Source organism: Taudactylus pleione, unplaced genomic scaffold (genome assembly GCF_031769625.1).
Source record: "Taudactylus pleione unplaced genomic scaffold, aTauple2 ptg000892l, whole genome shotgun sequence".
Classification (NCBI taxonomy): domain Eukaryota; kingdom Metazoa; phylum Chordata; class Amphibia; order Anura; family Myobatrachidae; genus Taudactylus; species Taudactylus pleione.
The window spans coordinates 1,826,071-1,842,285 of record NW_028285293.1 but is presented as its reverse complement, the minus strand read 5'-3'; positions in this window follow the sequence as shown (position 1 = coordinate 1,842,285).

Below are 16,215 nucleotides of genomic sequence, written 5' to 3'. Positions count from 1 at the left end.
GGAATTAATGTTTATAGTCTTTATAGACTAGTTGGGGGTGTGCCAGTTCTGCATGTACCCCACAAGGGGTCCGCTGTGCTATTGCCACCTAACTCCACCTAACTAGCTCGGCGTTGACTGCTGACTTCAGCTGCAGATTCCCATCTGAGCCGCGATCACATGTCCCGCCGGGCTGGCGCCGCTTGATGACAGAGGGCATCGGGGGATGTTCAGTGGGCTTGTAGCAGCAGCGGCAGTTGTTCTTTTCCTGGGCACTCCTTCCAATCTCCAACGCATTTCGGACCGTCCACGGGTCCTTTGTCAAGGATGAAAATCATGTACTATGTACTATGATGTACGATGATGGATGATGATTCACGATGATGCACGATGATGTACAATGATGTACAATGATGTACGATGATGTACGATGATGTACAATGATGCATGATGATGGATGATGATGCACGATACTGGATGATGATGGATGATGATTCACGATGATGCACGATAATGTACAATGATGTACGATGATGTACGATGATGCACGATGATGTACGATGATGTACAATGATGCATGATGATGGATGATGATGCACGATACTGGATGATGATGTACAATGATGCACGATGATGTACCATGATGTACCATGATGCATGATGATGGATGATGATGCATGATGATGGATGATGATGCACGATGATGGATGATGATGCACGATGATGTACAATGATGCATGATGAGGGATGATGATGGATGATGATGTACAATGATGCATGATGATTCACGTTGATGCACGATGATGGATGATGATGCACGATGATGGATGATGATGCACGATGATGTACAATGATGCATGATGATGGATGATGATGCACGATACTGGATGATGATGGATGATGATTCACGATGATGTAACATGATGTACCATGATGCATGATGATGCAGGATGATGGATGATGATGGATGATGATGTGCAATGATGCACGATGATGGATGATGATGCACGATGATGGATGATGATGCACGATGATGGATGATGATGCACGATGATGTACAATGATGCACGATGATGCATGATGATGTACAGTAATGCATGATGATGTACGATGATGTACAATGAGGCACGATGTTGTACGATGATGTGCGATGATGCACGATGATGCACGATGATGCATGATGATGTACTATGATGCACGATGATGTACAATGATGCACAATGATGGATGATGATGGATGATGATGCACAATCATGTACGATGATGTACAATAATGCATGATGATGGACAATGATGCAAGATGATGATGCAAGATGATGTACGATGATGCACGATGTTGTACAATGATGCACGATGATGATGCATGATGATGCACAATGATGCAGATGATGTACGATGATGCACTATGATGCAAGATGATGTACGAAGATGCACAATGATGTACGATGATGCACTATGATGCACGATGATGTACGATGATGCACGATGATCTACGATGATGTACAATGAATTACGATGATGCACGATGATGTACAATGATGTACGATGATGCACGATGATGTACAATAATGCATGATGATGGATGATGATACACGAAGATGTACAATAATCAATAATGCACGCTGATGGATGATGATGCGCGATGATGTACAATGATGCACGATGATGCACGATGATGTACTATGATGTATGATGATGTACTATGATGTACAATTATGCACGATGATGCTTGATGGTGGATGATGATGTACGATGATGCACGATGATGCATGATGATGGATGATGATGCACGATGATGTACGATGATGCACGATGATGTACAATGATGCATGATGATGTACAATGATGCATGATGATTCATGATGATGTACTATGATGTACGATGATGGATGATGATTCACGATACTGGATGATGATGGATGATGATTCACGATGATGCACGATGATGTACAATGATGTACGATGATGTACGATGATGCACGATGATGTACGATGATGTACAATGATGCATGATGTTGGATGATGATGCACGATACTGGATGATGATGTACAAAGATGCTCGATGATGTACCATGATGTACGATGATGCCTGATGATGGATGATGATGCACGATGATGGATGATGATGCACGATGATGGATGATAATGCACGATGATGTACAATGATGCATGATGATGGATGATGATGGATGATGATGTACAATGATGCATGATGATTCACGTTGATGCACGATGATGGATAATGATTCACGATGATGGATGATGATGCACGATACTGGATGATGATGGATGATGATTCACGATGATCTACCATGATGTACGATGATGCATGATGATGCATGATGTTGGATGATGATGGATGATGCACGATGATGTACAATGATGCATGATGATGGATGATGATGCACGATACTGGATGATGATGGATGATGATTCACGATGATGTACCATGATGTACCATGATGCATGATGATGCAGGATGATGGATGATGATGGATGATGATGTACGATGATGTATGATGATGTACTATGATGTATGATGATGTACTATGATGTACTATGATGTACTATGATGCACGATGATGTACGATGATGCACGATGAAGTACGATGATGCACTATGATGTATGATGATGTACTATGATGTACGATGATGTATGTTGATGTACTATGATGTATGATGATGTACTATGATGTACGATGATGCACGATGATGTACTATGATGCACGATGATGCACGATGATGTAGGATGATGTACTATGATGTACGATGATGCACGATGATGTATGATGATGTACTATTATGTATGATGATGTACGATGATGCACGATGATGTACTATGATGCACGATGATGCACGATGATGTACGATGATGCACGATGATGTACTATGATGTACTATGATGCACGATGATGTACGATGATGCACGATGAAGTACGATGATGCACGATGATGTACTATGATGTACGATGATGTACGATGATGTATGATGATGTACTATGATGTATGATGATGTACGATGATGTACTATGATTTACTATGATGTACTATGTTGCACGATGATGTACGATGATGTACGTTGATGTACGATGATGTACGATGATGTTCTATGATGTACGACGATGCACGATGATGGACGATGATGTCCGATGATGCAAGATGATGTACGATGATGCACGATGATACACGATGATGTACGATGATGTATTATGATGTATGATGATGTACTATGATGTATGATGATGTACTATGATGTGTGATGATGCACAATGATGTACTGTGATGTAAGATTATGTACGATGATATACAATATTGTGCGATGATGTCCGATGATGTACGATGTTGTACTATGATGTACGATGATGCACGATGATGTACGATGATGCACGATGATGCACGATGATGTACTATGATGCACGATGATGCACGATGATGTATGATGATGTACTATGATGTATGATGATGTACGATGATGTACTATGATGTATGATGATGTACTATGATGTGTGATTATGCACAATGATGTATGATGATGTAAGATGATGTAAGATGATGTACGATGATGTACGATAATGTGCGATGATGCACGATGATGTACGATGATGCACTATGATGCACGATCATGTTCAATGATGCACGATGATGCACGATGATGCACGATGATGTACAATGATGCACGATGATGCACGATGATGTACGATGCAGTACGATGATGCACGATGATATACGATGATGTACGATGATGTATAATGAAGAACGATGAGGCATGATGATGCACGATGATGTACTATGATGTACGATGATGCACAATGATGTACTATGATGTATGATGATGTACTATGATGTACTATGATGTATGATGATTTACTATGATGTATGATGATGTACTATGATGTATGATGATGTACGATGATGCACGATGATGTACGATGATGCACGATGATGTACTATGATGTATGATGATGTACTATGATGTACGATGATGCACAATGATGTACTATGATGTATGATGATGTACAATGATGCACGATGATGTAAGATGATGTACGATGATGTACAATGATGCACGATGATGCGCTATGATGCACGATGATGCACAATGATGTACGATGATGCACGATGATGTACGATGATGCACAATGATGTACGATGAAGTACGATAATGCATGATGATGCACAATGATGTACAATGAATTACGAGGATGCATCATGATACACAATGATGCACGATGATGCACGATGATGTACGATGATGTACAATGATGCACGATGATGCACGATGATGTACGATGATGTACGATGAAGTACTATGATGCACGATGATATAAGATGATGTACGATGATGTACAATGAAAAATGATGATGTACTATGATGTATGATGATGCACAATGATGCACGATGATGTACGATGATGCAATTTGATGCACGATGATGTACAATGATGCATGATGATGTACGATAATGCACGATGATGCACGATGATGTACGATGATGTACAATGATGCACGATGATGCACGATGATGTACAATGATGTACGATGAAGTACGATGATGTACTATGATGTACAATGATGCACGATGAAGTACGATGATGTACTATGATGTACAATGATGTACTATGATGTACAATGATGCACGATGAAGTACGATAATGCACGATGATGTACGATGATGCACAATGAAGTATGATGATGCACGATGATGTACAATGATGCACGATAATGCACATTGATGTACAATGTTGCACAAAGAAGTATGATGATGCACGATGATGTACAATGATGCACTATGATGTACGATGATGCACATTGATGTACAATGATGCACAAAGAAGTATGATGATGCTCGATGATGTACAATGATGCACTATAATGTATGATGATGTACAATGATGTACAATGATGCACAATGAAGTATCATGATGCACGATGATGCACAATAATGTACGATGATGTACGATGATGCACAATGATGTACGATGATGCACAATGATGTACATTGATGTACGATGATGTACGATGATGCATGATGATATACGGATATGTACGATTATGCACGATGAAGTACGATGATGCACGATGATGCACGATGATGCACGATGATGTACGATGATGTACAAAGATGTACGATGAAGTACGATGATGCACAATGATATACAATGATGTATGATGATGTACATTGATGTACGATGAAGTACGATGATGCACAATGATGCACAATGAATTACGATGATGCATGACGATACACGATGATGCACGATGATGTACGACGATATACGATGATGCACGATGATATACGATGATGTGCGATGATGTACAATGAAGAACGATGATGCATGACGATACACGATGATGCACGATGATGTACGATGATGTACGATGATATACGGTGATGTACGATGATGTACAATGAAGAACGATGATGCATGATGATGCACAATGATGCACGAAGATGTACGATGATGCACGATGATGCACGATGATGTACGATGATGCACGATGATGTACGATGATGCACAATGATGTACATTGATGTACGATGATGTACGATGATGCATGATGATATACGGATATGTACGATTATGCACGATGAAGTACGATGATGCACGATGATGCACAATGATGTACGATGATGTACAAAGATGTACGATGAAGTACGATGATGCACAATGATATACAATGATGTATGATGATGTACATTGATGTACGATGAAGTACGATGATGCACAATGATGCACAATGAATTACGATGATGCATGACGATACACGATGATGCACGATGATGTACGACGATATACGATGATGCACGATGATATACGATGATGTGCGATGATGTACAATGAAGAACGATGATGCATGATGATGCACAATGATGCACGATGATGTACGATGATGCACTATGATGCACGATCATGTTCAATGATGCACGAAGATGTACGATGATGCACGATGATGCACGATGATGTACGATGATGTACAATGATGCACGATGATGCACGATGATTTACGATGCAGTACGATGATGCATGATGATATACGATGATGTACGATGATGTACAATGATGTACAATTATGCATGATGATAGTTAGAAGTAAAAAATAAAAATGGTGTGTTGCGCTTGTATTTCCGCAGCTCAATAAATAGTGGTCAGATTAAAAATATGGGTATATGAGCGCTGGTATGGATTAGAATTGGTGGACCGCTCAAATAAAAATATATGAATGTAATGAATAATCATTAATCAATAATAAAACAAAACAAACAAAAAACAAAACAAAAACAAAAAAAAATTATTATTTTTTTTTTAAATGAGTAAAAAATAATAATTAATTAAAAACAAAGATGAAAATAGAAAGAAAAAACAGCAAAGGAGAGAAAAGGCATAAATAGTATTATGGAATTAATGTTTATAGTCTTTATAGACTAGTTGGGGGTGTGCCAGTTCTGCATGTACCCCACAAGGGGTCCGCTGTGCTACTGCCACCTAACTCCACCTAACTAGCTCGGCGTTGACTGCTGACTTCAGCTGCAGATTCCCATCTGAGCCGCGATCACATGTCCCGCCGGGCTGGCGCCGCTTGATGACAGAGGGCATCGGGGGATGTTCAGTGGGCTTGTTGCAGCAGCGGCAGTTGTTCTTTTCCTGGGCACTCCTTCCAATCTCCAACGCATTTCGGACCGTCCACGGGTCCTTTGTCAAGGATGAAAATCATGTACTATGTACTATGATGTACGATGATGGATGATGATTCACGATGATGTACAATGATGTACAATGATGTACGATGATGTACGATGATGTACAATGATGCATGATGATGGATGATGATGCACGATACTGGATGATGATGGATGATGATTCACGATGATGCACGATGATGTACAATGATGTACGATGATGTACGATGATGCACGATGATGTACGATGATGTACAATGATGCATGATGATGGATGATGATGCACGATACTGGATGATGATGTACAATGATGCACGATGATGTACCATGATGTACCATGATGCATGATGATGGATGATGATGCATGATGATGGATGATGATGCACGATGATGGATGATGATGCACGATGATGTACAATGATGCATGATGAGGGATGATGATGGATGATGATGTACAATGATGCATGATGATTCACGTTGATGCACGATGATGGATGATGATGCACGATGATGGATGATGATGCACGATGATGTACAATGATGCATGATGATGGATGATGATGCACGATACTGGATGATGATGGATGATGATTCACGATGATGTACCATGATGTACCATGATGCATGATGATGCAGGATGATGGATGATGATGGATGATGATGTGCAATGATGCACGATGATGGATGATGATGCACGATGATGGATGATGATGCACGATGATGGATGATGATGCACGATGATGTACAATGATGCACGATGATGCATGATGATGTACAGTAATGCATGATGATGTACGATGATGTACAATGAGGCACGATGTTGTACGATGATGTGCGATGATGCACGATGATGCACGATGATGTACGATGATGCACAATGATGCACGATGATGTACGATGATGTCCGATGATGGACGATGATGTATGATGATGTACTATGATGTACGATGATGCATGATGATGTAGTATGATGTATGATGATGCACGATGATGTACTATGATGCACGATGATGCACAATGATGTAGGATGATGTACTATGATGTACGATGATGCACGATGATGTATGATGATGTACTATGATGTATGATGATGTACTATGATGTACTATGATGTACTATGATGCACGATGATGTACGATGATGCACGATGAAGTACGATGATGCACTATGATGTATGATGATGTACTATGATGTACGATGATGTATGTTGATGTACTATGATGTATGATGATGTACTATGATGTACGATGATGCACGATGATGTACTATGATGCACGATGATGCACGATGATGTAGGATGATGTACTATGATGTACGATGATGCACGATGATGTATGATGATGTACTATTATGTATGATGATGTACGATGATGCACGATGATGTACTATGATGCACGATGATGCACGATGATGTACGATGATGCACGATGATGTACTATGATGTACTATGATGCACGATGATGTACGATGATGCACGATGAAGTACGATGATGCACGATGATGTACTATGATGTACGATGATGTACGATGATGTATGATGATGTACTATGATGTATGATGATGTACGATGATGTACTATGATTTACTATGATGTACTATGTTGCACGATGATGTACGATGATGTACGTTGATGTACGATGATGTACGATGATGTTCTATGATGTACGACGATGCACGATGATGGACGATGATGTCCGATGATGCAAGATGATGTACGATGATGCACGATGATACACGATGATGTACGATGATGTATTATGATGTATGATGATGTACTATGATGTTTGATGATGTACTATGATGTGTGATGATGCACAATGATGTACTGTGATGTAAGATTATGTACGATGATATACAATATTGTGCGATGATGTCCGATGATGTACGATGTTGTACTATGATGTACGATGATGCACGATGATGTACGATGATGCACGATGATGTACGATGATGTACTATGATGCACGATGATGCACGATGATGTATGATGATGTACTATGATGTATGATGATGTACGATGATGTACTATGATGTATGATGATGTACTATGATGTGTGATTATGCACAATGATGTATGATGATGTAAGATGATGTAAGATGATGTACGATGATGTACGATAATGTGCGATGATGCACGATGATGTACGATGATGCACTATGATGCACGATCATGTTCAATGATGCACGATGATGCACGATGATGCACGATGATGTACAATGATGCACGATGATGCACGATGATGTACGATGCAGTACGATGATGCACGATGATATACGATGATGTACGATGATGTATAATGAAGAACGATGAGGCATGATGATGCACGATGATGTACTATGATGTACGATGATGCACAATGATGTACTATGATGTATGATGATGTACTATGATGTACTATGATGTATGATGATTTACTATGATGTATGATGATGTACTATGATGTATGATGATGTACGATGATGCACGATGATGTACGATGATGCACGATGATGTACTATGATGTATGATGATGTACTATGATGTACGATGATGCACGATGATGTACTATGATGTATGATGATGTACAATGATGCACGATGATGTAAGATGATGTACGATGATGTACAATGATGCACGATGATGCGCTATGATGCACGATGATGCACAATGATGTACGATGATGCACGATGATGTACGATGATGCACAATGATGTACGATGAAGTACGATAATGCATGATGATGCACAATGATGTACAATGAATTACGAGGATGCATCATGATACACAATGATGCACGATGATGCACGATGATGTACGATGATGTACAATGATGCACGATGATGCACGATGATGTACGATGATGTACGATGAAGTACTATGATGCACGATGATATAAGATGATGTACGATGATGTACAATGAAAAATGATGATGTACTATGATGTATGATGATGCACAATGATGCACGATGATGTACGATGATGCAATTTGATGCACGATGATGTACAATGATGCATGATGATGTACGATAATGCACGATGATGCACGATGATGTACGATGATGTACAATGATGCACGATGATGCACGATGATGTACAATGATGTACGATGAAGTACGATGATGTACTATGATGTACAATGATGCACGATGAAGTACGATGATGTACTATGATGTACAATGATGTACTATGATGTACAATGATGCACGATGAAGTACGATAATGCACGATGATGTACGATGATGCACAATGAAGTATGATGATGCACGATGATGTACAATGATGCACGATGATGCACATTGATGTACAATGTTGCACAAAGAAGTATGATGATGCACGATGATGTACAATGATGCACTATGATGTACGATGATGCACATTGATGTACAATGATGCACAAAGAAGTATGATGATGCTCGATGATGTACAATGATGCACTATAATGTATGATGATGTACAATGATGTACAATGATGCACAATGAAGTATCATGATGCACGATGATGCACAATAATGTACGATGATGTACGATGATGCACGATGATGTACGATGATGCACAATGATGTACATTGATGTACGATGATGTACGATGATGCATGATGATATACGGATATGTACGATTATGCACGATGAAGTACGATGATGCACGATGATGCACGGTGATGCACGATGATGTACGATGATGTACAAAGATGTACGATGAAGTACGATGATGCACAATGATATACAATGATGTATGATGATGTACATTGATGTACGATGAAGTACGATGATGCACGATGATGCACAATGAATTACGATGATGCATGACGATACACGATGATGCACGATGATGTACGATGATGTACGATGATATACGGTGATGTACGATGATGTACAATGAAGAACGATGATGCATGATGATGCACAATGATGCACGAAGATGTACGATGATGCACGATGATGCACGATGATGTACGATGATGTACAATGATGCACGATGATGCACTATGATGTACGATGCAGTATGATGATGCACGATGATATACAATAATGCATGATCATGGAAGATGATGCACGATGTTGTACAATGATGTACGATGATGCACGATGATGCACGATGATGTACAATGATGTACAATGATGTACGATGATGTACAATAATGCATGATGATGGAAGATGATGCACGATGTTGTACAATGAAGTATGATGATGCACGATGATGTACAATGATGCACGATGATGCACATTGATGTACAATGTTGCACAAAGAAGTATGATGATGCACAATGATGTACAATGATGCACTATGATGTACGATGATGCACATTGATGTACAATGATGCACAAAGAAGTATGATGATGCTCGATGATGTACAATGATGCACTATAATGTATGATGATGTACAATGATGTACAATGATGCACAATGAAGTATCATGATGCACGATGATGCACAATAATGTACGATGATGTACGATGATGCACGATGATGTACGATGATGCACAATGATGTACATTGATGTACGATGATGTACGATGATGCATGATGATATACGGATATGTACGATTATGCACGATTAAGTACGATGATGCACAATGATGCACGATGATGCACGATGATGTACGATGATGTACAAAAATGTATGATGAAGTACGATGATGGATGATGATGCACGATGATGGATGATGTACATTGATGTACGATGAAGTACGATGATGCACGATGATGCACAATGAATTACGATGATGCATGACGATACACGATGATGCACGATGATGTACGATGATGTACGATGATATACGATGATGTACGATGATGTACAATGAAGAACGATGATGCACGATGATGTACAATGAAGTACGATGATTCACAATGATGCACGATGATGTACAATGATGTACGAAGATGCACAATGATGTACATTGATGTACGATGATGCACGATGATGCACAATGATATACGGTAATATACGATGATGTACAATGAAGTACTATGATGCACGATGATGCACAATGATGCACGATAAAATACGATGATGTACGATGATGTACGATGATGTACAATGATGTACGATGATGCATCATGATACACAATGATGCACGATGATGTACGATGATGCATGATGATGTACGATAATGCACGATGATGCACGATGATGTACGATGATGTACAATGATGCACGATGATGCACGATGATGTACTATGATGTACAATGATGTACTATGATGTACAATGATGCACGATGATGTACGATGAAGTACGATGATGTACTATGATGTACAATGATGCACGATGAAGTACGATGATGTACTATGATGTACAATGATGTACTATGATGTACAATGATGCACGATGAAGTACGATAATGCACGATGATGTTCGATGATGCACAATGAAGTATGATGATGCACGATGATGTACAATGATGCACGATGATGCACATTGATGTACAATGATGCACTTAGAAGTATGATGATGCACGATGATGTACAATGATGCACTATAATGTATGATGATGTACAATGATGTACAATGATGCACAATGAAGTATCATGATGCACGATGATGCACAATGATGTACGATGATGTACGATGATGCACGATGATGTACGATGATGCACGATGATGTACAATGATGTACAATGATGCACAATGAAGTATCATGATGCACGATGATGTACATTGATGTACGATGATGTACGATGATGCATGATGATATACAGATATGTACGATTATGCACGATGAAGTACGATGATGCACGATGATGCACGATGATGCACAATGATGTACGATGATGTACAAAGATGTACGATGAAGTACGATGATGCACAATGATATACAATGATGTATGATGATGTACATTGATGTACGATGAAGTACGATGATGCACGATGATGCACAATGAATTACGATGATGCATGACGATACACGATGATGCACGATGATGTACGATGATGTACGATGATGCACGATGATATACGATGATGTACGATGATGTACAATGAAGAATGATGATGCATGATGATGCACAATGATGCACGATGATGTACGATGATGCACTATGATGCACGATCATGTTCAATGATGCACGAAGATGTACGATGATGCACGATGATGCACGATGATGCACGATGATGCACGATGATGTACGATGCAGTACGATGATGCATGATGATATACGATGATGTACGATGATGTAGAATGAAGAACGATGATGCATGATGATGCACGATGATGTACGATGATGCACTATGATGCACGATGATGTACGATGATGCACGATGATCTACGATGATGTACAATGATGTACGATGATGCACGATGATGTACTATGATGTACAATGATGCACGATGATGTACAATAATGCATGATCATGGAAGATGATGCACGATGTTGTACAATGATGTACGATGATGCACGATGATGCACGATGATGTACAATGATGTACAATGATGTACGATGATGCACAATGATGCACTATGATGTACAATGATGTACAATGATGTTCGATGATGCACAATGATGCACGATGATGTACAATGATGTACGATGATGGATGATGATGTACAATGATGTACAATGATGTACAATTATGCATGATGATAGTTAGAAGTAAAAAATAAAAATGGTGTGTTGCGCTTGTATTTCCGCAGCTCAATAAAAAGTGGTCAGATTAAAAATATGGGTATATGAGCGCTGGTATGGATTAGAATTGGTGGACCGCTCAAATAAAAATATATGAATGTAATGAATAATCATTAATCAATAATAAAACAAAACAAACAAAAAACAAAACAAAAACAAAAAAAAATTATTATTTTTTTTTTAAATGAGTAAAAAATAATAATTAATTAAAAACAAAGATGAAAATAGAAAGAAAAAACAGCAAAGGAGAGAAAAGGCATAAATAGTATTATGGAATTAATGTTTATAGTCTTTATAGACTAGTTGGGGGTGTGCCAGTTCTGCATGTACCCCACAAGGGGTCCGCTGTGCTATTGCCACCTAACTCCACCTAACTAGCTCGGCGTTGACTGCTGACTTCAGCTGCAGATTCCCATCTGAGCCGCGATCACATGTCCCGCCGGGCTGGCGCCGCTTGATGACAGAGGGCATCGGGGGATGTTCAGTGGGCTTGTAGCAGCAGCGGCAGTTGTTCTTTTCCTGGGCACTCCTTCCAATCTCCAACGCATTTCGGACCGTCCACGGGTCCTTTGTCAAGGATGAAAATCATGTACTATGTACTATGATGTACGATGATGGATGATGATTCACGATGATGCACGATGATGTACAATGATGTACAATGATGTACGATGATGTACGATGATGTACAATGATGCATGATGATGGATGATGATGCACGATACTGGATGATGATGGATGATGATTCACGATGATGCACGATAATGTACAATGATGTACGATGATGTACGATGATGCACGATGATGTTCGATGATGCACAATGAAGTATGATGATGCACGATGATGTACAATGATGCACGATGATGCACATTGATGTACAATGATGCACTTAGAAGTATGATGATGCACGATGATGTACAATGATGCACTATGATGTACGATGATGCACATTGATGTACAATGATGCACAAAGAAGTATGATGATGCTCGATGATGTACAATGATGCACTATAATGTATGATGATGTACAATGATGTACAATGATGCACAATGAAGTATCATGATGCACGATGATGCACAATGATGTACGATGATGTACGATGATGCACGATGATGTACGATGATGCACGATGATGTACAATGATGTACAATGATGCACAATGAAGTATCATGATGCACGATGATGTACATTGATGTACGATGATGTACGATGATGCATGATGATATACAGATATGTACGATTATGCACGATGAAGTACGATGATGCACGATGATGCACGATGATGCACAATGATGTACGATGATGTACAAAGATGTACGATGAAGTACGATGATGCACAATGATATACAATGATGTATGATGATGTACATTGATGTACGATGAAGTACGATGATGCACGATGATGCACAATGAATTACGATGATGCATGACGATACACGATGATGCACGATGATGTACGATGATGTACGATGATGCACGATGATATACGATGATGTACGATGATGTACAATGAAGAATGATGATGCATGATGATGCACAATGATGCACGATGATGTACGATGATGCACTATGATGCACGATCATGTTCAATGATGCACGAAGATGTACGATGATGCACGATGATGCACGATGATGCACGATGATGTACGATGCAGTACGATGATGCATGATGATATACGATGATGTACGATGATGTAGAATGAAGAACGATGATGCATGATGATGCACGATGATGTACGATGATGCACTATGATGCACGATGATGTACGATGATGCACGATGATCTACGATGATGTACAATGATGTACGATGATGCACGATGATGTACTATGATGTACAATGATGCACGATGATGTACAATAATGCATGATCATGGAAGATGATGCACGATGTTGTACAATGATGTACGATGATGCACGATGATGCACGATGATGTACAATGATGTACAATGATGTACGATGATGCACAATGATGCACGATGATGTACAATGATGTACAATGATGTTCGATGATGCACAATGATGCACGATGATGTACAATGATGTACGATGATGGATGATGATGTACAATGATGTACAATGATGTACAATTATGCATGATGATAGTTAGAAGTAAAAAATAAAAATGGTGTGTTGCGCTTGTATTTCCGCAGCTCAATAAAAAGTGGTCAGATTAAAAATATGGGTATATGAGCGCTGGTATGGATTAGAATTGGTGGACCGCTCAAATAAAAATATATGAATGTAATGAATAATCATTAATCAATAATAAAACAAAACAAACAAAAAACAAAACAAAAACAAAAAAAAATTATTTTTTTTTTTTTAAATGAGTAAAAAATAATAATTAATTAAAAACAAAGATGAAAATAGAAAGAAAAAACAGCAAAGGAGAGAAAAGGCATAAATAGTATTATGGAATTAATGTTTATAGTCTTTATAGACTAGTTGGGGGTGTGCCAGTTCTGCATGTACCCCACAAGGGGTCCGCTGTGCTATTGCCACCTAACTCCACCTAACTAGCTCGGCGTTGACTGTTGACTTCAGCTGCAGATTCCCATCTGAGCCGCGATCACATGTCCCGCCGGGCTGGCGCCGCTTGATGACAGAGGGCATCGGGGGATGTTCAGTGGGCTTGTAGCAGCAGCGGCAGTTGTTCTTTTCCTGGGCACTCCTTCCAATCTCCAACGCATTTCGGACCGTCCACGGGTCCTTTGTCAAGGATGAAAATCATGTACTATGTACTATGATGTACGATGATGGATGATGATTCACGATGATGCACGATGATGTACAATGATGTACAATGATGTACGATGATGTACGATGATGTACAATGATGCATGATGATGGATGATGATGCACGATACTGGATGATGATGGATGATGATTCACGATGATGCACGATAATGTACAATGATGTACGATGATGTACGATGATGCAC